The sequence below is a fragment of the Panthera tigris genome, chromosome A1 (genome assembly GCF_018350195.1).
Source record: "Panthera tigris isolate Pti1 chromosome A1, P.tigris_Pti1_mat1.1, whole genome shotgun sequence".
Classification (NCBI taxonomy): Eukaryota; Metazoa; Chordata; class Mammalia; order Carnivora; family Felidae; genus Panthera; species Panthera tigris.
The window spans coordinates 113881684-113905028 of record NC_056660.1 but is presented as its reverse complement, the minus strand read 5'-3'; the positions used below and the strand labels follow the sequence as shown (position 1 = coordinate 113905028).

The 23345-nt window shown below is 39.8% G+C and overlaps 1 protein-coding gene and 1 non-coding gene across 12 annotated transcripts in view; one reads left to right on the top strand and one right to left on the bottom strand.

Moving 5' to 3' along the window:
• The first annotated feature begins 1826 nt into the window (after positions 1-1826).
• Positions 1827-23345, top strand: part of FAM13B (family with sequence similarity 13 member B) — a 90292-nt gene continuing 68773 nt past the window's right edge. For 8 of the 11 annotated variants that reach the window (XM_042984537.1, XM_042984478.1, XM_042984542.1 and 5 more), the window contains exon 1: positions 4031-4117. The gene's annotated coding sequence lies outside the window, so the exon portion shown is untranslated. Of the gene's footprint in view, positions 1850-2743; positions 2832-4030; positions 4118-13661; positions 13683-23345 lie in introns of those variants that run through there. The other 3 variants (XM_042984499.1, XM_042984488.1, XM_042984494.1) reach the window with 3 other exon arrangements.
• LOC122232003 lies at positions 17873-17982 on the bottom strand. Its single transcript, XR_006209318.1, has one exon. It is a non-coding gene; the product is annotated as a U6 spliceosomal RNA (small nuclear RNA).

Below are 23345 nucleotides of genomic sequence, written 5' to 3'. Positions count from 1 at the left end.
GCAGACCAAGTGTGGACCATACAGAGCCACCGCTAGCCTAAATGGCACCGTGAGAAGGAAGTTCTCTTTCATCCAGACACTTCATACCTTCTATTGAAAAATAGTCCCACTAATTTAGTTTGGACAAAACACTTTATTGCCACCTGCTGGAAAACTGTCAAAATCAATAGACAAATCTCTGCAAGGATGGTGGGAATGGTACTCCCTAGGGTACGCAGTGCACCACCACGCATAACTATATGGGGTGGCCCTGGGGCCACTTGCAAATGGGCCAGTGTGAGAGCCATCTTAGATCCTAACAGACAGAGTTCTTACAGAGCATAACAAGTTTCAACAGACAAGAAATTGGAAGTGGGCCTCCAGAATGCTAGGGCCTGAAAGAGGAAGTAAAAGAACTGTCAGAACAGAGTGCTTTTCCTGGGTGGATAACCACCAGAGGATGGGGATGCGGGTGGTTTCTAAAGTAACTGTACAAGTATCCATCAGGAAAAAAAAGGTGGCTTTAAACATCTACTATGCCCAAGTGTTAAACCATCACATGGAAGTAAAAGTTAAGAACTTTCCCACTCCCCTTACTTTTCCTCTCTCCGCCTCCCTTTGCCTCTGGTTGGTAAGCTGAGGTAATACAAAAAAGACCAGGCATGACACCTCTCTCGGGCAAACATTGAGAGAGAAATCCCCAGCTGGAAAAAAGGAAAAAGTGTCATTTTTTGTGACTCAAACACCTTAGGACTTTTTTTTTTTTTTTTTTTTTAAGTAAGCTCTATTCCCACATGGCACTTAAAATCACGACCCCAAGATCAAGAGTCATATAGTCTATAGATTGAGCTAGGCAGGAACCCCTCAAACACCCTAGGAATTTTCTATTCCTAAGAGGGACCATGGAACCCAAGGAACCCACCTGAACCAAGTGTATAATAAATGGACTTCGACTGCCCAGGTTTAAAGGGATGGTGAAAGATGGAAATAAAGGTGTTTTGTTTCATTTCTTAAATTTTTGTTTTAAAAAAATTTTAATGTGTATTTTTGAGAAAGACACTGTGAGTGGGGAAGGGGCAGAGAGAGAAGGAGACACAGAATCTGAAGCAGGCTCCAGGCTCCAAGCTGTCAGCACAGAGCCCAACCCGGGGCTTGAACCCACAAACCACGAGATCATGACCTGAGCCCAAGTCAGATGCTTAACTGACTGAGCCAGTCAGGTGCCCCTTGTTTGTTTTTTTTTTTGTGTGTGTGTTTTTTTTATGTTTATTTATTTTTGACAGAGAGAGACAGAGTGTGAGCAGGGGAGGGGCAGAGAGAAAGGGAGACACAGAATCTGAAGCAGGCTCCAGGCTCTGAGCTGTCAGCACAGAGCCCGACTTGGGGCTCGAACTCACAAACTGTGAGATCAGGACCTTTGCCAAAGTTGATGCTTAACCAACTGAGTCACCCAGGCACCCCTTGTTTTGTTTTTTTTTAAATGATACTCCTGATCTTGCATAGATTCATACTGGTCACATATAACACTGGTTACATGTTATAAAGTAGGATCTGGAAAAGATATCTTCCAAAGACATGTTTTTGAGTTTTACAGGGGAAAATGGTCATCAAATTAATTTGTGTTTTGGGGAGCCCATACTTTGGGAGTGGGTTCAAGGCAATCTCTGTCCTCTGGGAGCCTACAGTCTTGGGTTTCATACTGAAGAGCAATGTCCCTATTACAGTCAGTTATGTCAACAAGAGCCTGTGTTGCATAGGCAGGACAGGTACAAGAAGGTTTTTACTCTAATGATTTACTCTATTTTACTTGCTTACGATTAAGCTTTAGAAGCAATCATGTTGCCCCCGTTCTTCAAGGATGTAACCACAGGTAAAGCTTCCATTTAAGATGTTCAAAGAAAGATGCAAGGCTGAATGCATAGGCTGCATCTTTTTTTTTTTTTTTTTTAATGTTTATTTATTTTTGAGAGAGATGGAGGGCGGACAGAGAACCTGAGGCAGGCTCCAGGCTCTGAGCTGTCAGCACAGAGCCTGATGCAGGGCTCAAATCCGAGGACTGCAAGATCATGACTTGAGCCCATGCTGGCCGCTTAACCGACTGAGCTACCCAGTCACCCCATGAATGCATAGGCTGCATCTTGATTGGGCTGCTGTGGAACTGGGGCCTATCTGGTCCTCAGTTTGGCAAGATTCAGAAACTTACATTTCACTTCATTTAAGCCTAATTAGGCTCTGCGAAATTAATTCAGATAAAACAACTTTATAACTCAACCCAGTGAACAGAAGCTGATTTACAACCCTCAGGTGAATTTATTAATTGAGAAAGAGTATATACAACTAGTTTAACTAGTACCAGTCATGTCCATTGTCTTGGACAATTGTTTCTCAGCGGGTTTATTTACTTAAGACCCCTTAAGTGATGGGAAGACTAATTCAGAGTATGGGTCTTTGCATGTTCTTAAGGGATATCCAGAATTTAACTTTGCTAGTATATAAACTCTAATAAAGGCAGAGATCTTATTTGCTATAAGTATTGAAAGACTAGAACACAGTAAGCATTCAGTGGGTATTTACTGAGTGAGGGATTGAATTTGAATTAAATTTTTACCTGTCCTGATAATAGGTATTGATCCTGGTCATTAGAATCAGTAGCCTCTCTCCTGGACAGAGTGGAAGCCCACAATACATTCTTATTCAGATTCTGCTGGTTCTAGATTCTTTATGGACCCCATCCTTCCTTTATGACAGCATCAACTAGGCATGTGACACTGAAGGTACAGATGACTTATTTCACTGATGAAATCTGGGAGCTACTCTGGCCTCTGTAACACATTTACAGATCATCTCACACGGTGACTTTTTTTGCTTTTTAAAAAAAAAATTGTTGCAAGTTCTATGAGGGTTCTTGTTTTACATTTTCTGGGTTACTAACTTGCACCTCAGGCAAGCAGGAGACAACCGAATTGTGGTCATTTGTATTTTTACAGACAACCAGACTTCTTTTTGCAGGTGTGGCTTTACCCGCCATCCAGGGGTACAAAAGCAGAACATTGCGTTTTACTCAATGGAAGATGCCAAAGCCTTTATTTAACACACTAAAGCAAAGAAGAGATTGGCTGAATATTCACACCTTTGTGAGCTCGTGGGAGCTGCAGGGTCGGTCTGGGTGGCTATGCAAGAAGTACCGACTCCCTAGACTCAGAGGGCGCCTCATTCTTTATGCCTCCTTGCAGCTCTGCCTTTGAAACTGGTTTAGTGTAGCAAGCTCTCTGTGAACATGTAGCCTATTAACTTTCATATTCCCCGATGGTTTAGCACCAGAGGCATATATGTTCTCTCTGGAGTCTAGGGCATGTCCTTAAGTGAAGAGGAAGGGTGGAGGGCGGGCAGGGTTCCGGATCTGACCCCCAAAGCTGGGAATGGGAACGTTGAGTCACTGCTTCGGCCTGCTTGGCGGTTTTCTGTTAAGGTCTCCGTGCTCCTCACCTGGATAAGGGCACCTGGGTTTTTCTAGTCTTCTGCAGGAAGGCACGGCCCCCTCAGCAGAGGCCAGGAGAAACGTCGGTCTTCCAGTTTTTTCTTCTATCTTCTTTCCAACCTCCCCAAACTGAGGACCCCAAATACCTCCCTCAGGCCCGCGCCCGGCTTCTCGCACCCTAACTCAGGGGCCCAAGTTTGGGGCGGGAGGAGGTTAACTCCAGAGCACGCAGACTCCCGGGCTGAGGCCGGGAGCTTTGGGGAACCCCCAATCGAGGCTCGCTCGCCCGGCCTCTGTAAGCGGGCCCGCCCCGCCCCCTCCCACGCACGTCACGTCCGGTCCGTCCCCCGCCCGCCCTCCGCCCTCCGCTCTCCTCCCGCTCGCCGTTAGGGAGGGTCTGCGCCTCAGCCACTGCTTCAGTCACCGCTCCTGCCCCCTCTTCCACGTCTTCGCCGCCGCCACCGCCGGGGGCATCCGGGGGTCGCTTACCGGGCTGGCCCCGCGCCACAGCCGTCGCTTCAGCGTCCCGCCAGCGGCCGCCACAGGAGGAGGCTCGCCGGCCGCGGAGCCACCCGGGGACTCAGTTCTCGCTCTATTGCCGTCGCCGCAGGTCCTGGAGAAGCGGCCGCGGCCGGGGAACGGGGCGTCGCGGTTCCAACGGTAGGTGAACGGACGGGTACCATTATCTGCGCATGCGCGGGTCGCCCAGGGCCGCGGCCCTCCCCCCCCCTGCGCCCCCCAGCGCATAGTACCACCCGCGCAGTGCTCAAGGGCGTTGCTTGTTGGGGTGCCCAGCCTGGGAGAGGTGCCCTGAAGATGGGCTAGTACGTAGAGCGGGCCCCCTTTCTGCTCGAGCTTGAAGAGATGAAGCCTTGCCCGGGCTGCTTGCGGGGGGGTGGGGGGGTGTGGCAGTCTTCGATTTTTCAGTCGCTGCAATGCGCGTGAGCGGGTGTGCCTTCCTACCGCCTAGCTCCCCCAAACTCCAAGGCACAGCAACCTACGCGTTTGCTAGCCTCCCCTGTGCACCAGACTGCGCCACTTCCCTGCCACTTCCTTGATGCTGTTCTGTGAAGTCAATGCAAAGAAAAAAAAGTGTGGTTTAATCTGGGCTAAACTACCCCCCCCTTTTTAAGATCACGTGAGATGAGTGGTTGCTGACTTCCTTAAATCGCTCAGAGAATATAGCCAAAATTGGGCTGTTGGTACACTGGGGACTTGTCTAGAATGCACTCTGAATATGCAGACCAGAGGGGGTACAGCGTTAAGTTTCATATGGGGCGACTGGTTTCCGAGATAAGGTTATATGGGAAATTGAATCTATTGGCACACTTGAGAAATTTGTAAACTTTTATTTGTAATCAATTAAAAATCAAACTGACTTTTAGAACGGCCGTTGCAGAATTTCATTAGGTTCCGCATTGTGCCTTCTAATCTTTGAGAGTAGTACCTCAAGTTGGGCGTTTACCTTCCTTTCAAGGAGCTGATAATCTAAAAATGATAACCCGATCCACAATAATGTACACTGTGGACATTAAATGACTGAAATGCACTTACCTTTAAAGGCAGACATTAAATGGTAGTTTGAATTAATGACTTTCTGGGTTAATGTAAGGCTAGGTCTTCAATTTTGCTTTTTGCAAGTATAGTAGCGGTACTTGTTGGCCTGGGTTTCTCACAGGTACTGTGCATTTATTAATTACTTGTTGATGAAATTGAATGGTCACTATTTGTATGTCCATTACGAGCCCCTTCTTTATTAATCTGTGCTGCCTTTAAAATTAGGGCAGTGTTTTCTCCAGTTGTGTCACCAGGTAGGGATTTTTGACACAGTGTGCTTAAATCCTTAGGTGAAGAAAGGCATATCACAGTGTCACAAAATTCTTCACTAAGTAAATTTTATAGTGTGTTTTTTATTAGAATGTGATTGTTTTTAGGACAGAAAATGACTGAAATGAATGCATTATGACTTGTCAATTTTCCCTCACCAGTACAATGACAGCTTCTTTTATTATCACTTATGGATAACCTCCATCTGCATGGCTTCCTCTTCATTTTACACTAACTTTAATATTGGGGAATATAATAGTATAAATTACTTTAGCTATACTTTGGGGAAAATTGTAAATATACATAACAATTTATGATTTTAACCATTTTTTAAGTGTACAACTTATGGCATTAAGTATATTTACAATGTTGTGCCACCATTACCGCTATGTATTTTGAGAACTTTTTTTTATTATCCCCAATAGCAAGTCTGTAGACAGTAATTCCCCATTTTCTCCCCTGCCCAGCCCTTGGTAACCTTTATTCTATATTCTGTTTCTGTAAGTTTGCCTGTTCTAGGTAGCTCATGTAGGTGAAATCACATAGCATTTGTCCTTTTGTGTTTGGCTTATTTTATGTAGCATGTTTTCAAGTTTCATCTGTGTTATAGCTTGTATCAGAATTTACTTCCTTTTTAAGGCTGAATTCCATTGTATGTGTATAGAACATTTTATTTATTTGTCGATGGACATTTGGATTGTTTCTACCTGTTAAAAAAAAAACAAAATTCAATTGAGTAAATTTTAACAGTCTTATAGGTTTTATTCAACTATTCATGAATCAGGCAGCATCCCATCTAGCAGACTGAGAGGAGCTCTGAGGAGCTGTGCAAAATGGAAGGCTTTTAAAGCCAAAGGAGGCAGGACAAGGAAGTTCTAGCAAAGAGTGGGTTGTTTCAGGCAGTTCACCATACTTTGGTAGGCAGCCTGAGTCTATCAGGCACATTACCTCACTAGCGCTGACCAGGAAATTCCAGACCGACTAGTTAAGATTACATTCTTGGGGAAGCAGTTAGGTAGGTAAGTAGATACTATCTCTTGGTTTGGTGATGTAGGCTTAGCCCAGGTGACTCAATTTTGGACCTGTTATCTTTTTTTTTTTTTTTTTTGCGTAGGCTCCATGCCCAATGTGAGGCTTGAACTCACGATCTCAAGATCAAGAGTCCTATGTTCTACTGACTGAGCTAGCCAGGCACCCCCTGTTGTCTCTTTTTTAATACTTGTATTAACTTTTGTGAATAATGCTACTGTGAATATTGGTGTACAAGTGTTTGTTTGAGTCCCTGCTTTTGATTCTTTTGGGTAGGTACCTAGCAGTGGACTTGCTGGGTTATGTGGTAATTCTATGTTTAACTTTTTGGAGAAACATACAAACTTTTCCAGGGCTGCTGCACCATTTTTCATTCCTGTTAGCCATGTACAACAGTTAAGTTTTCTCCACATCCTCTCCAGTAGTTGTTACTTTCCTGTTTGTTTGTTTGTTTGTTTGATAATTGCCCTCTTAATAGGAGTGAGCTGATATTTCACTGTGTTTTTGAGCTGTGTTTTTGTGTTTTGTGTTGTGAGCTGTGTTTTTGATTTTTATTTTCTTAAGAGATAAAGATGTTAAGCATCTTTTCATTTATGTATCTTCTTTAGATAAATGTCTTCACATCCTGTGGTCATTTTTGGATTTTTTTGTTTTGTTTATTTGTTTTTACTTTTATTTTTTATTTATTTTTCTTTTGAGACAGCGTGAGCAGGGGAGGGGCAGAGGGAGAGAGAGAGTCCCAAGCAGGCTCCACACTGTTAACACAGAGCCTGACACTGAACGGTGAGGTCATGACCTGAGCCAAAATCCAGATGCTTAACTGACTGATCCACTCAGGTGCCCTGGGGGGAAAAAAAAAAAAAAAAATATATATATATATATATATGTATATATATATATATATATACATGTATATATATATATATATATATATACATATATATATATATATATATATATATATATATTAATTTGAGAGCGAGAGAGAGTGTGCCATCTCCAGGAAGAGGCAGAAGGAGAGAGAAAATCTTAAGCAGGCTCCATGCTCAGTGTGGAACCCGACACGGTTCGGTCCCACAACCCTGGGATCATGACCTGAGCTGAAATCAAGAGTCGGACATTCGACTGACTGAGCCACCTAGGCACCCCGGAAATTTCTGTTTTATACATGGATAAACAGCAGAGGGACTGATTATATCTGAAAAATATTTTCATTTATATGTTAGATCACTATATTTTTTATTTTCAAATTTTTATTTAAATATTAGGTAGTTAATGTATAGTGTGATTTTGGTTTCTGGAGTAGAATTTAGTGATTCATCACTTACATATAGCAACCAGTGCTCATCATAAGAAGTGCCCTCCATAGTAGCCATCCTCCATTTAGCCCATCCCCCAACCACCTCCATCAATCCTGTTTGTTCTCTCTCCTTTTTCCCCTTCCCATAAGTTTATTTGTTTTGTTTCTTTAAATTCCATATATGAGTGAAATCATGGTATTTGTCGTTCTTTGATTTATTTTGCTTAGCCTAATACACTCTAGCTCCATCAACGTCATTGCAAATGGCAAGATTTCATTTTTTTTTTTTTTTTTTAACGTTTATTTATTTTTGAGACAGAGAGAGACAAAGCATGAACGGGGGAGGGTCAGAGAGAGGGAGACACAGAATCCGAAACAGGCTCCAGGCTCCGAGCCGTCAGCACAGGCCCGACGCGGGGTTCGAACTCACGGACTGCGAGATCATGACCCGAGCCGAAGTCAGCCGCCCAACCGACTGAGCCACCCAGGCGCCCCAAGATTTCATTCTTTTTGATGACTGAGTAGTATTCCATCGTATGTGTATGCCACATCTTCTTTACCATTCATCAGTTGATGGACATTAGGGTTCTTGCCATAGTTTAGCCATTGTTGATAATGCTGCTGTAAACATTGAGGTGCATGTACCCCTTTTGATCTATTTTATTTTTGATGTTTATTTTAGAGAGCACATGTGAGCAAGTAGGGGAGGGGCAGAGAGAGGAGACCAAGAATCCAAAGCGGGCTGTGCACTGACAGTAGAGAGCCTGATGTGGGGCTCCAGCTCATGAACTGTGACATCATGACCTGAGGTGAAGTCAGATGCTTAACCTACTGAGCCACCCAGGCTCCCCTTGAATCTGTCTTTTTGTATTCTTTGTAGGGTAATTGCTGGATCATAGGGTAGTTCTATTTTTAATTTTTGGGGAACCTCCATACCATTTATCAAGGTGGCTGCACCTGTTTGCATTTCCATTAACAGTGTAAGAGGGTTCCCCTTTCTCCCCATCCTTGCCAAGATCTCTTGTTTCCTATGTTACTTTTTGCCATTCTGACAAGTTTGAGGTGGTGTCTCATTGTAGTTTTGTTATCTATTTTACTGATGGTGAGTGATGTTGAGCATTTTTTCATGTGTCCATCAGCCATCTGAATCTGAATGTCTTCTTTGGAAAAATGTCTGTTCTTGTCTGTTCATGTTTCTTAACTGCGTTATTTATTTTTTGGGTGTTGAGTTTTGATAAGTTCTTATAGATTTTGGGTATTAACCCTTTATCAGCTATGTCATTTGCAAATATCTTTTTCCGGTCCATAGGCTGCCCTTTAGTTTTGTTGATTGTTTTCTTCCCTGTGCAGAAGCTTTTTATCTTGAAGTCCCAATAGTTCAGTTTTGCTTTTGTTTCCCTTGCCTCTGGCTACATGTCTAGTAAGATATATTTAGAACTCAACCAGTTGTATGTCAGTAGCAAGAACTTTTTCCCATCACTTTGATATTACAAAAGTATATCCATTAAATAAATGCCGTCTTCCCCACTGAGTAAGATTACTTCTCCTAAACTTCCCTTTATTTTGTTAAGTGCTTTATTAAAATGGCTAGGGGCAGAGGAGAGTATTAGTTGACAGGGAAAAGGAATTGTAGTATGTACACATAAACTTGACCTGTATAAGTCACTGTTCCCCAAGTCAGACAGTAGGCTAATAGGTGAGTAGGTTCAGTTTGAGAGCCTTATAGAAGACATGACTAAAGGATATTTGAAATGGAATGTAAAAAGGTAAATTTACCACCAAATCATGTGGTACTGTTGAATACATACTAGTAGTAATGGGATTACAAGAGTAACTCATTATCAGATTGATTTATTCTTTCACAGATATTTATCTTCTAAATGCCAGAGTTAATGAGCAATCACTTGGTGATGGTTGCATAACTTGGTAAATTTATTAGATAGACATCATTGTATACTTGAAAAGAGTGAATTCTATGGTATGTAAATTATACCTTAATAAAGCTGTTTTTTTAAAAAAACAACCTACCAGTAGGCTTGAAGGAGCTTATACTCTCTTGGGAGAAATAGACATTAAACACAGAAAGGAGTGTATAATAAAACTTGTGATGAATGCTTTGGAGCCAAGGAATGATATGTCTTGAGACAATTTCACAGGGAGAGATCATTAGATGAGTGGGTTGGAGAAAGCCCCTCCAAGAATGGGAGTTGAGTGAGAGCTGAAGATGAGTAGGATGAAGGGGGGGGAGAATATTTTAGGTGGATGAACCAGAATGTGTAAAAAGTCTTAGCTTGAGGAAAATGCACTGGGTTGATTAGATAACTTAATGAAATTTACTGGATTATGCTAGAGGGAAATACTTCAGTCTTTTCTGTCAGGTTATTAGCTAGCTCTAGTATGTTTTCTTTTCCTAATGTATATGATGTATGATAATTCTTATGTCTTTGATTTTTAAACAATTTTCAGAGAGATGTCTGTTGAGTTTATTATTGCCCTTTTTAGGAATAGAAAAACAAAATGTTGAGCTTTTTACTTGTTCTTAAAGTATTTATTTTTGCTTTTGTTTATCAAGCTGCTGTTCCATACATTTGGAGAAAAAAGTAAAAACTGAAAACAACTAAAAAAATTTGTTTTTAGTGTTGTAGTTGATATTTAATATTATGTTAATTTCAGGTGTATATCACAGTGACTCAGCAATTCTATACATTATTCAGTGCTCACCACCTTGTGTGGTCACCATTTGTCACAGTGTTATTACAATATCATTGATATATTTTCTGTGCTTTATTTTTCATCTCTGTGACTTATTTTATAACTAGAAGTTTATACCTCTTAATCCCCTTCACCTATATTGCCCATCCCTGGCAGAGTTGCCCCTTACAGCCGCCAGTTCTCTGTAATTATGAGTCTGTTATTGTTTATTCTAGAACTATATGAATGTAAGTTAAGTCATATGGTATTTGTCTTTCTCTGACTTATTTCTTTTAGCATAATATCCTGTGGGTCCATCCATGTTGTGGCAAATGGCAAGATCATGTTCTTTTTTTTTTATGGCTGAGTAAATTTTTTTTTTTAAATGTCTAAGCAATACTCCATTGTGTGTGTATGTGTGTGTTTATACCACATCTTTATCCATTCCTGGGATACTTGAGTTGTTTTCATATCTGTTCAGATATGTTCAGGATCCTGTTCAGATCTGTTTCATATCTGTCCTGTTTCAGGTCTGTCCTGTTGTAAATAATGTGGCACTAAACATAGGGGTGCACATATATTTTTGAATTAGTGTTTTCATTTTCTTTGGTTCAGTGTCCAGTAGTGTGAAAACCACTCGTTGTTTTACATAGTAGCTGCTTAATTGTTGGGGGAGGAAGTGGGGGATGGAGGTTGGTGGGACAGGAACTTTGTGGTCCGCATTTGGAAAAAAACCACTAGTCACAGTGAATTTAAAATTTGGAAAGGCAGGGGCTCGTGGCTGACTCAGTAGAGCATGTGACTCTTCACCTTGGGACTGTAAGTTTGAACCCCATGTTGGGTGTAGAGATGACTTTAAAAAAATAATTTGTTATTTTATTTTTTTAAAGCTTATTTATTTTTGAGAGAGAGAGAGAGCAAGCGAGTAGGGGAGGGGCAGAGAGAGGGAGGAGAGAGATAATCTCAAGCAGGCTCTGTGCCCTTAGCTTGGAGCCTTGTCACAGGGCTTGAACTCACTAATTGTGAGATCACGACCTGAGCAGAAACTAGAAGTCAGACGCTCAATTGACTGAGCCACCCAGTCACCCCAAAAGTAAAATCTTTAAAAAAAAAAAAAAAAAACTTGGAAAGGGAAAGAAACTAAAATTTATTATTTATTTACTTTTTTTTAATTTTTAAATTTATTTTAGAGAGAGAGAGAGAGCACATGCGCACATGTTCGAGTGGGGAAGGGGCAGAGGGAGAGAGAGGGAATTCCAAGGAAGCTCCGTGTTCAGCATGGAGCCCACTCGGGGCTCTATCCCATGACTCTGGGATCATGATGTGAGCTGTAATCAAGAGTCAGACACTCAACTGACAAAGCCACTAGGGACGCCGCAAGAAACTCAAATTTCGAATCAGATAAGATGAGAGAATTTTTATATGAAAAGCAGGTACAAAGTACTCAAGTTTTTTGTAAATTACTTTCTGTATGTCTTCATACATTTTGGTGAAATTTTAAACAAAATTTTCAGTGATGATTGTGGTCATTGTTTCCTGAAAGCATCCACTTAAAAGGTAGCAGTCTTAAGGGGCACCTGGGTTAACTCAGTCGTTTATTAAGTGTCCGACTTGGGCTCAGGTCATGATGTCACAGCTCGTGGGTTTGAGCCTGATGTCAGGCTCTGTGCTGACAACTCAGAGCCTGGAGCCTGCTTTGGATTCTGTGTGTGTGTCTGTCTCTCCCTCTCTCTTCTCTCTCTGCCCCTCCCCTGCTTGTGCTCTCTCAAAAATAAACACACACAAAAAAGCAGTCTTAGGTTTCTAGTCATTAGTTCAGTGACTTTGAACCAGTTTCTTAAGCTTTCTGAGATTTTTTGTTTGTTTCTTCTGAGAGAGGGAATGATGATCTGTCTGCTTTTCTCAAGATTTTGAATTTGAGGATTCATTTGGATAGTGAACTGGAAAGTACACCAGAAATGATAGCATCAGTTCAGATATTGGAGTTCTGCTTTTGTTCGGTGTTTACAACTGGGAAAACAAAGGTGAAGTCATATCTTTTGCTCTCAAATTTTACAATCTAGTGAGGAAGACACATAAAAAATAAGTTTATTAAGTGTTTTTTTTTTTGTTCATGTGGTAGTTTTATTCCCCCCCCCCCACCCCCCAGAGCAGTTTTTACACAAGTTTGTGCAAAAAAAGAAATGTTCTGATTTCAAGGGACCCATTTTGTTAAAACACGTTGTGGAATTGCCTATAATACCCCGTACATGAAAAAAAATGAAGCGTTATAGTTTTGTGTTAATGTGCAATAAGAAACGATAAGCTAGTCTTCTTTAAACCCTGCTCATTAGTTTGGTAGGTGCTACGTGTGCATGTTTTCAGTAGAAAAGAGGTTAAAGGTTACTAGAAGGGAGGAGTCTTGAGTCAAAAGTTATCAAAATTGAGATTATGTGCACATATTTAACTGGCTAGAATATGTGGTTGCTGTTATGCGTGTATGCTTTCTCAGATATTTTGTGTCACCTTTTATTTTTTAATATGTATTTTTGAGGGGGGGAGGGGCAGAGAGAGAGGGAGACACAATGTGAAGCAGGCTCCTGACTCTGAGCTATCAGCACAGAACCCGACTTGGGGCTTAAACTTGTGAACTGTGAGATCTTGCCCTGAGCCAGCATTGGACGCTTATCCAACTGAGCCACCCAGGCGTCCGATCACCTTTTAAATTGTAGTGCTGTTTTAAAAAAAGGGCCACTCTTTGTGCTGATACTTAGTGTGAAGAGTTAATTTAACTGTTAGGCACTTTGATTTAGTGGAAAATCATGCTACATTAGTGGACCAGGGAAACTGGAATGCATGTAGGAAAAGGGAACCCATTGGGAGCCATCTTCTAGTACATTACAGGCTTACCTTTTAATCAGACAAGCATTTCAAGTGCCACCTTTCCTCATACTTTCATAAGCAGGATTAGACATCCCTGTACCACACTTTGCTGTTTCTCATGCATTGATGTTGAACAATGTAGAACTCTAGTTCTCACTTACAGATAGCTCAAGAGGTTATCCTTTGGGGAAGTTTTTTCACCTAATCTTTGAGACTAACTCCAGGTACCTTGTGGTCTCCTTGGCTTTTTGAATCAGAATTGTGGTGGCTTTCCAAGTAAATGTGAAAGTAGTCTTTTGCCTTTTTAATAGTGCTTGTTTTATTTTTATTTAAAATAAATTATTTATGAGACTGTGTTCATGCACAAGCAGGGAAGGGACAGAAGGAGACAGAAAATCCCAAGTAGCCTTTGTGCTGTCACTGCAGAGCCTGACCCTGGGCTTGAACTGACAAACTGTGAGATCATGACCTGAGTGGAAGTCAAGAGTTGGACGCTTAACTGACTGAGCCACCCAGGTGCCCCTATTTTTTAATCTTATTTTATTTTTAAAGTAATCTCTGCTCCCAGTGTGGGGCTCGAACTTGCAACCCCGAGATCAGGAGTCACATGCTCTACTGACTGAGCCAGCCAGGCACCCCCAGTAGTGCTCATTTTAATGTTCTGGTTTGTTAAGACTTAAGTAACTTTCATTAGAAAGTGCAGTTAGATCCAGCAGCGTATTTTAGCATTATGGTTTACAAATTTTGAAGTTAGTAGCTGAGTGACTTGAGGCTCACAGTGCTTTCAACTTTTATATATGTAAAAGGGTAATAGTGTCTGCTTCATAGCATTATTCTAGGTATGAGAAATAACTTGTAAAGTGCTTTAGATACTCCATAAGTAATAGTTGGTTTCCCTTCTTGATTTGGTTATCTTTGGTGGTTGTTATTGTGGAAAATAGATATGACAGCCATTTTTGATGTTTTCTTAGTTTTTAATCACTTAAGGAGATGTTCCTTCTTGCTAATTTTGAATAGACAGTATTGTTTATGTCTTTATGCAACATATATTTGAAAAACTACATTCTGTGTCAGTCTTTGGGTGAGGCCTTTAGTGTTACAAAGATGAAATGACAGGCTTCCTACCTTCATTCATCCTCTCTATTGAAGAGATATACTTTTAAATTCTATGGGACAGTTGCTAAAAAGGGTACACTAGGAGCAAAGGAGAACTGTCTGCTTCAGAAAATCAGGCAGGGTTTGAGAGGAAATGGGAGTTGGACTCAAAGAACAGAAGTTTGGTGAACAAGGTGGTAGTTGGTTATGGTATTGTTAGGACTCTAAGCACAGAAAATGATATGTGCAAAGCCTGAGAGGTATGGACTATGAACTTCAAGTAAATTTAAGTATTGCTGGATAGTAGAGTGAGGTGGAAGAGTGGCAGGAAGGGAGATTTTACTGGTAGTTGAAGTACTTGTATGTAGGTTATGCAGTGGAGTTTAGGGTTTAACTTGTATGCCAGAGGTTCTTAAATCTTTCCATGCGTTATAATCACCGGAAGAGTTTATTAAACATACAGAGGCCCAGACCATGCTCTCAAGGATGCTGGATTGGGGTTGTGGCTTTGCGCTATGTATATTGAGCAAGCCACTCCCTCTCTGAGATGATGTTAGAGAAACAGTGCTATAGGTCACTTGGTCTCAGAAGTGAGGTACTGGCGCTTTTTTTTTTTTTTTTTTAATGTAAGTATGGCTGACATATAATCCTGTATTAGTTCCAGGTGTTCAATATAGTGATTTGACATTTATATACATTATGAACTGCTCGCAGCAGTAAGTATAGTTACCCTCTGTCACCAAAAAGTTATTACATTATTATTGATTGTATTCCCTGTTGTGTACTTGTCATCTCTGACTTTATAACTGGAATTTTGTGCCTCTTAATTTCATTAAACGATTTTGCTCATCTCCCCACCTTACTACCCTCTGGCAACTACTAGTTTATTCTATGTATTTATGAGCCTGTTTCTGGCTTTTGTTTGTTTGCTTGTTTTTAAATTCCACATGCAAGTGAAATTGTGTGGTACTTAAAAAAAATTTTTTTTGTAATGTTTATTTTTGAGAGGAAGAAAGACAGAGTGTGAATGGGGGAGGGGCAGAGAGAGAGAGGGAGACACAGAATCTGAAGCAGGCTCCAGGTTCTGAGCTGTCAGCACAGAGCCCAACTCGGCGGGGCCTGAACTCACAAACGGGAGATCATGGCCTGAGCTGAAGTCAGACGCTCAACTGACTGAACCACCCAGGTGCCGCGAATTGTGTGGTACTTGTCTTTTTCTCTGACTTAAATCACTTAGTTTAATATCTTCTAGGTCCATCCATGTTGTTGCAAATGGCAATATCATCTTTTTCATGGCTGAGTAATATTTCATTATATATACCGCATATTTTTATCCATCCATTCATAAATGTGCAGTTAGGTTGCTTCCATATCTTGGTACTGTGTATAGTGCTGCAGTAAGCATTGGAGTACATGCATTTTTGGGGAATAATGTTTTTATTTTCTCATAAGTGAGATTACTGGATTGTATGGTATTTCTGTTTTTAATTTTTTGAGGAACCTCCGTGCTGTTTCCCATATTGATTGTGCCACTTTACTTTCCTACCAGCAGTGCAAGAGGGTTCCCTTTTCTCTAAACACTTGACAACACTTGTTACTTCTTTTTGATAACTTACCATTTTGACAAGTGTGAGATGATATCTCATTGTGGTTTTTATTTACATTTCACTGATTAGAGCGATGCTACCTGACGTCTTTTCATGTCTGTTGGCCATCAATATGCCTTCTTTAGAAAAATGGCTATTCAGGTCTTCTGCCCATTTTTTAATCGGTTTGATTTTTGGTTGAGTTATGAGATCCTTGCACTTTGGATGGGCAAGATGACCTATTAAAGTTGTGTGTGTGTGTGTGTGTGTGTGTGTGTGGCAGTAGTAGTAAAATTTATGTTTTTGTATATTTTTTAATCTTAAAAGTTATTTTTCTATATGAGGATTATGCATATAACATACTTGTATATTTTTTACTACTCTAGTAATATGCATACAATATAAAAATGAGGAGTGGATCCATAATTTTTTTCCTGATCAAAAAATTTGGAGTCCAGGGGCACCTGGATGGTTCATTTGGTTAAGCGTCTGACTCTTGATGTTGGCTCAGGTCACAGTCTCACTTTTTTGTCGGTTCAAGCCCCGAATTGGGCTCTGTGTTGACAGTGTGGAGCCTGCTTAGGATACTCTCTCTCCCTCTCTTTCTCTCAAAAATAAGTAAACATTTAAAAAATTTGGAGGCCAGGATTTCAGGTAGACAATTGAGGAATTTTGTGCAGGGTGTGGGGGATTTGGGTTAGATTTTAGTTTTGAGGAGATTAGTGAGGGCAGTAGGTGAGGGGACTTAGTCACAGGGGATTTCATCTCCCTCTTGCTTTATTACTTTGATTTGAATAGCTTGAAATCATGGTTGGAGGTGATAAAATAATTGACTTTGGCCATGAAACCCTTTTGAGAGTTTCTCAAAATGATCCAGGATATTTACCAATAGCTTATCTCTAAAGCAGTTTTTGCCTAAATGAGAGAGGAATAATGAGCTGTTTCAAGGAAAAGTAGTTTACATTTAGTGGGTCTTAGTCTTTGAAATACATGTGCTATATCTAGTATCACAATTTGGCAACTGTAGTCTTACAAAATGACTTGATTCCATTGTTCATTGTAGTTTTGTAGAATCACCAGGGAGGATTGTACCCTCAAGTAGTATGTTAAAGTGCACTCAGATGAGCAAGTCCTCAGGCATAGGAATAAAAATTGTCACAAGAAGTACTTCATGCTCTTTTTTCTGTCTTTTTTTTTTTAAGTTTATTTATTTATTTTGAGAGACAGCACAAGGTGGGGGAGAAACAGAGAGAGAGGGAGAAAGAGAATCCCAAGTAGGCTGTGCATTGTTAGTGCAGAGCCTGAGGTGCAGAAAACTAAGATCGTGACCCGAGCTGAAATCAAGAGTTGGATGCTTAACTGAGCCACCCAGGCGCCCCTTTTTCTGTTTTCTAGGGTAAAGAAGTTGCTAAACTTTTGGGTATTACAGCTCTCTCTCTCTCTCTCTCTCTTTTTTTGTTTATTTATTTATTTTGAGAGAGAAAACTGAGAAGGGGCAGAGAGAGAGAGAGAGAGAGAATCAGAAGCAGGCTCCTTACTACCAGTGCAGGGCCCTTGTGGGACTTGAACTCATGAACTGTGAGATCATTACCTGAGCCGAAATCCAGAGTCAGATGCTTAATCAACTGAGCCACCCAGGCACCCAGTATAATAGCTCTCTAATTAAAAAAAAATTTCTAGTCTTGAATTCTGTTTTATTTTATTTTTTATTTTTTTTCTTTTTAATCTTTGATATAACAATTTTATTTCCAGGAATTTGGTTTGAGGAAATAAGGATAAGTACAAAGATTTGGCTAGAATTATGTTCATCATAGTGTTGTTTAATTTAAAATAGTAAAAGATGATAACCTATATATAATAGTGATTGGGTTACATAAACCACTGTTCATACATAAGATCAATTGCTACATGGTCACTAAAATGTTCCATGAAACCAATACCACCAGGTACTGACAAGGATGTAAAACCAGAGGAACACTTACATGCAGATGGTGAGACTACAAATTGGCAAAACCACTTTGGAAAAAAAATATGGAACGCTTCACGAATTTGCGTGTCATCCTTGCACAGGGGCCATGCTAATAATCTTCTCTGTATCATTCCAATTTTAGTATATGTGCTGCCGAAGTGAGCACTTGAATTCTGTTTTATACTATAATAAATTACTTATGGCATGGTCAGTGAATTTAGTAATAGATTTAATTGACTTGATGTTTTTCCTGATCAAAATAGCATCTATGAACATATGACTGATAGCTTTATGTGCTTTTGAGACATGAGGCTTTTCAGCCTTTCTGTTTGTTCGGTGTACTGTTAAGGATTTTAGGCATATTAATACCTTGCTAGTTTTCAGACCAGGAAGGAACCACTGATTTAGCATATTGGGAACCTTCATAGTACCATCTTTGTTCAGTTTGAATGAAAGAGGTGCCTTTTCCTTTGCTTCGTGAACTGTTTAGAGCTTGCTAATGTGAAAAGCTGAATGTATGGAGCAGGGGTACATTTATTTGGTTCATTGACTTAGACTCTGTAATTGTCTACAGACTCAAATCTCTGTTCCCCAAGTTTACTATCTTTATTGAGGTCCAGTTCCCTGTTGGCTTTTTTCTCTTTGTAAACTAGTGATAGGGATTTTTTTTTCTTTTTGGCATTAGCAATTATTGAGGTAGCTCTTTCAAATTTTTCTGTGTGAATTGTATCCTGTTTTGTCAAAACCATTTGGGGCAAAAGTGGGGTTTTTAGTTCCTTTCTATTCATTTTTTTTCCTTTCTATTCATTTTGAAGGTAGAAGTTTTTCCACATGAAAATGACAGTTTATCTTGGCGGATGCCACTTTTAACCACAGGTTGCTTATTTGCAAAATGATAAAACTTTATTATTAGTATTACAGTGTTTTTTAAAATTGTTTGCTTTGACAAGACTTAATCTTCAGTCGAGCTTTAATTTTTTTTATGCTATACAGAAAAATTAGTAATTTCTGAATGTGCTGGATAGCATACCTGGGGCTAAGTAGGGTAGGTTCTTGAAATGTGGCTAAAAGAGATATTTTGTTTTTCTTTTTTTTTGCATGGAGAAGTATATTTTAAAAATGTCACACTCTATAATGAAAATAGTTTGGTATTAGTTAACTTATTAAAGTGCTGTTATGTCTTTGTATGGTTTCTTTTTTAATTTTTTTGTTTTCATTGAAGTATAATTTTGTGTGATAACATTTTATATACAATAGCATTCACTCAATTTAAATGTCCAGTTCAGTAAGTTTGACATGTGTATTAAGCATGTAACTACCACTACTACAGTCATGATTTAGAACATTTACATTACCCCAGAAAGTTCTCAGTGTTTTTTGGTTTTCTCATCACTGAAATGGATATAATGAAAGTATCTGCATCCATAGGATTGTTGTAAGGATAAATGAATTAATACATTTAAAGCCCTTAAAATAGTTCCTGAGTTATTATAAGAGCTCAGTTAATACTCTCTGTTGTTATTTGTCCATAGTATTTTTTTTTCAGGAGTAGAATGTAGTGATTCATCACTTACATATAACACCCACTGCTCATTCCAGTAAGTGCCATTCTTAATGCCCATGACCCATTTAGCCTATCCCCCCACCCAACACCCCTCCAGCAACCCTCAGTTTGTTCTCTGTATTTTAGAGTCTCTTAAGGTTTGCCTCCTTCTGTTTTTATCTTATTTTTCCTTCCCTTCCCCTATGTTCATCTGTTTTGTTTCCTTTTTTTAAATTTTTTTTAATGTTTATTATTTTTGAGAGAGAGAGAGAGAGAGACAGTGCGAGTGGGGCAGGGGCAGAGAGAGAGGGAGACACAGAATCTGAAGTAGGCTCCAGGCTCTGAGCTGTCAGCACAGAACAGAGCCTGATGAGGGTCCCAAACTTGGGAACTACGAGATCAGAACCTGATCCCAAGTTGGACTCTTAACCAACTGAGCCACCCAGGCACACTCCATCATCTGTTTTGTTTCTTAAATTCCACATATGGGTGAAATCATTTATTTATTTTTCTCTGACTGACTTATTTCACTTAGCAGAATACATTGTAGTTCCATCCACGTTGTTGCAATATCTGTAGTGTTGATGTTGGTATCCTACCTTTTTTATTTTATTTTATTTTTTAATGTTTATTTTTGAGAGAGAGAGAGACAGAGACAGAGTGTGAGTGGGGGAGCGGCAGAGAGAGAGGGAGACACAGAATCTGAAGAAGGCTTCAGGCTCTGGGCTATCAGCACAGAGCTTGATGTGGGGCTTGAACCGACAAACTGTGAGATCATGACCTGAGCCGAAATTGGACGCTTAAGTGACTGAGCCACTCAGGAGCTCTGGTGTTCTTTTTTAATTTTTTTTTTTTTAAACGCTTATTTATTTTTGAGACAGAGAAACAGAGCATGAACAGGGGAGGAGCAGAGAGAGAGGGAGACACAGAATCCAAAACAGGCTCCAGGATCTGAGCTGTCAGCACAGAGCCCGATGCGGGGCTCGAACTCACGGACCGTGAGATCATGACCTGAGCCGAAGTCGGACACTTAACCGACCAAGCCACCCAGGCGCCCCTCTGGTGTTCTTTTTAAAAAGCCCCTCCTTACTAATTTTATTAGGTATTTAAAACTTAAGAGATTCTTTGCTGTCTGTTCCTATTATGTATATGTATATGTAAATGGACCTGAATGGAATGCAGAAATAGCTTGAGTAGCAGAACTCAAGTTGATAGCTGCTCTATGCAGGTACATGTTCCTGAATGTACCTATCACCCACTTTTATTGAAAATTGGTATTGTGTTATTTTTATAACTGTGTCTCATGATACAGAATTCAAAATGATTTCTTATTTGTTGTCAGTATCACTATTCTAGGCAACTGTCATTTGTATTTAAAATGATTTTGCTGTTTTAGATATGCTGGCTGGCTAAGTCCATAGAGCATGTGACTCTTGATTGAGTTCCAGTCCCACATTCAGGAGTATATTGTACTTAAAAAAAAAAAAATCATAAAACGAAAAAGATTCTTAAAATGTTTTTGCTGATTTGATTTATAATAAAATTATACTTCTGGAAATCTTTGGTTATTTTGAAAGTCTACACATTGTATTCCCTTGTGTCAAGCCTTTTATTGATTAAATGCTTTTGTATTTTATGGATTCTGTCTGCTAAGACATTTCATCAGATCTCTTTGGGACATTTTTCTATGGTGTCTGATGCTATTTTCTTTGAGAATTGGAATTTGTAGTTTAAATTAAAAAATTTAATGTTTATTTATTTTAGAGAGAGTAAGAGACTGAGTGCAGGGTGCAGGCTGGGGAGGGGCAGAGTGAGAGGGAGACACAGAATCTGAAGCAGGCTCCAGGCTCCAAGCTATCAGCACAGAGCCCAACATGTGGGGCTCGAACTCTTGAACTGCGAGACCATGACCTGAGCCAAAGTCAGACCCACAACTGACTGAGCCACCCAGGCTCCCCTGGAATTTGTAGTTTAGATATCGCATCAATTTTCTGGAGGTTCTGTGACAAATTACTATAAACAGGATAACTCTAAAACAACAAAATTTTTTTTTCTCCCAGATCTGGAGGCCAAAAGGCTAAAATGAGGGTGTAGGCAGGCCCTCTGAAGGTTCTAGGGAGGAATCATCCATTGTCTCTTCTAGCTTTTGATGACTCCTGGTGTTTCTTGTCTTGTGACAGCAGAACTCCCAATTTCTTCCTGTTTCTTCACACAGCCTTCTTCCCCTCACTGTGTGTCTATCTGTCCTGTCTTCTGCTTATAAAGACACCAATCATTGGATTTAGGACTCACCCTAAATCCAGGGTAATTTCATTTTGAGATCCTCAACTAATTACATACACGAAGACCCTATTTCCAAATAAGTTCACATTCTGAGGTTCTGGGTAGACATGAGATTTTTGGGGAACGCTGTTGAACCCACTACAGATAGGAAGGGAATATTCACATGATTTAAACTCTGAGAAGTGGTGGGGAACAGGATTAAATAATGTCAAAAACTACTACTTCACAGTTTGCAGAAATGTTATTTTGGGCTACTCTCCACTCTAAATGCTTTTGCAGTGTGTTGGTTCCTGGTTTCATTAAGAAGACACAGAAACACTGAGTACCCATCTTAGTGATAACATAGAACTTGCTTCTGACAAGACTCTTCTAATGAGTGTTTTATTGTACCTCAGGCAAATCCTGTTTTTCTTTATGACTTGAAGGTATTAACCTGAAACCTGACTTTTAATGTGAGTTTATTAAACATTTTATCCCTGAAGTTAACCTCTCTAAAAGGTCTTCTATAACTTAACTTTGAAGTTGTTTTTCAGATGAATATGCTTACATGTTTTAGCAGGCATTGCAGGATGTTTGGGAAGTAATCATCTACTAAAGATTTGTTGTGGGAATGTGGTTTTCCTTCCCCTCCATTTTTAATGTTCCTCTTGGAGGTATATGTTACTAATAAGACATTTTTGAAAATCACAGTGAATGATAATACTGTTCTGCTGACCTGAGTGCTCTCTCTCTTTTTTTAAAATTTTATTTATTTATTAAGTAGGGTCTATGCCCACCCAATGTGGGGATCAAACTCACGACCCTGAAAGTAATTAAGAGTTGCATGCTCCACGGACTGAGCCAGCCAGGTGGCCCTGACTTGGACTCTTTTGAGCTGAGTGCTGCAGTGTAGTTTGCTGCTGAACTTACTAATTTTTAAATAGATTGTTAGAATTCCCAGAGGGTGATGAAACAATTGATAAATGAGGCCAAATATTAAATGCATTGCCAAACAGATTTCCTCTCTCCAGCCTGTTTGCTGGTTTTTTTAACATTTAATGTGAAGAAGAGAGAAAACTGGTTATCTCTCTGCTACCTGCACGTATTATCTCAGTTAAACTTAACAGCTATGTAGGTATTACTTTTACATAAGGAAATCTAAGATTAGAGACATGGAGACATGGAAGTTTTTCAGGGTCATGGTGGAGTTAATATTTTGAATGTCAGCCTTTCTGGTTCTGTTAACTGCTCTTTTCCAACATATGCTGTTATCTCTCCAAACCAGAAAGGTCAGACAACTACATTCTTGCTAACAAAATATTTGCTGTGTATAAGGAAAAAAAAAAAAAAAAAAAAAAGAATAAAGTACATGAGTGCTGTTCTGAGCTTAGAATCTTGTCTTCAGTTCTTTGAGCTAAAAATGCTTCTGTGTTTTATTCTGAGTATAAGGGGACACAATGGACGTGGGTGGGGTGTGTGTATATGTGTTCAAATGCAAGATCCATTGAGGAAAATGGATTATTTGAATGGTGTAATCTCTGAAGATCTGTACTGTTAAAGATTCTCCTTTGCAGTTTTCTTTTGTTTTTAGCAAAAAGATTCTTGTCCAGGTTAGCCATCATAATTTGAAACCTTGTGCAAGATTTTTGCCTCTAACTAGGTCACAGGCAAATTTTCAGGCAGAAGAATGGTTTTAAGTGTAGGAATCCTCCTAAAAGGACTTC